The sequence below is a fragment of the Chinchilla lanigera genome, unplaced genomic scaffold (assembly GCF_000276665.1).
Source record: "Chinchilla lanigera isolate Chin_1 unplaced genomic scaffold, ChiLan1.0 scaffold00033, whole genome shotgun sequence".
Lineage (NCBI taxonomy): Eukaryota > Metazoa > Chordata > Mammalia > Rodentia > Chinchillidae > Chinchilla > Chinchilla lanigera.
In genome coordinates, this window is record NW_004955434.1 from 5,511,051 (window position 1) to 5,511,976 (window position 926).

Genomic DNA, 926 nt, shown 5'->3' on the forward strand with positions numbered 1-926 from the left:
GTTTTAAAGATCAGGAGGTTTGGAGGTGGTGGCTTCCTTTTCACATATTGTCAGCCAAGGATGTGTTTACTTAATTGTCTCACAAGAGGCACTTCAAAAGAATATTAAAACCAACCAAAAATAAGATTGGAGAGAAAAGACAAAAAACAACGTCACACTTCCAAGCTCAAAAGATATCAGAGGCTGAAAGCCCATAATAGAAACAGTAGCCAGTAGTTAAATAAGCAACCCATTAGATTAAGAATAACAATGTCAGTACCGTGATAATTCTGATAATTAACTAGTTGTTGATGACTCTGGTCCAGCTGCAGGATTACACTAAAATAGTTTCCTTAACTATGACATCGGTTTTTTGGTTTGTTTTTATTTTTATTTTTTATTTTAAAGAGAATAAAAGAAAAACAACAAAAATGATACAGAATGTCAAAACAAGATGATAGGAAATTAGCAGTTGTTGTTATATTTCATATCGTTATGTCCAAAGTAGTTGCTCAGATTATCAGATATAGGCATGTAAAATTGATCAAACAATATAAACACTAATTATTCCTTTCAATAAACTAACAGAAATTAGTAGTACAATTATCTTAAGTATCTTGTGTATTTTCCCCTTTCTTCTTTTCTCCTTTCCCCCATCCCAGCTGTTACTTCCTTTTTAGCAGTTTCTTTCCCTTTCACAACATCTATTTTACCTTTTGGATCTTATTTACTCTTTCAGTTTCTTACTCTAGGGAGACAATACAATGTTTGCACATGTGAGTCTGATTTATTTCACTTATGAGTATGCTCTGTAGTTGCATCCATTTACCTATAAAAACCTCAAGTTTATCTTTCTTTATAGCTGAGTAACACTCCATTGTATAAAAATATCACATCTTTTTCATCCATCCCTCAGTTGATGAGCATTTGAGTTGTTTCCAAGATTT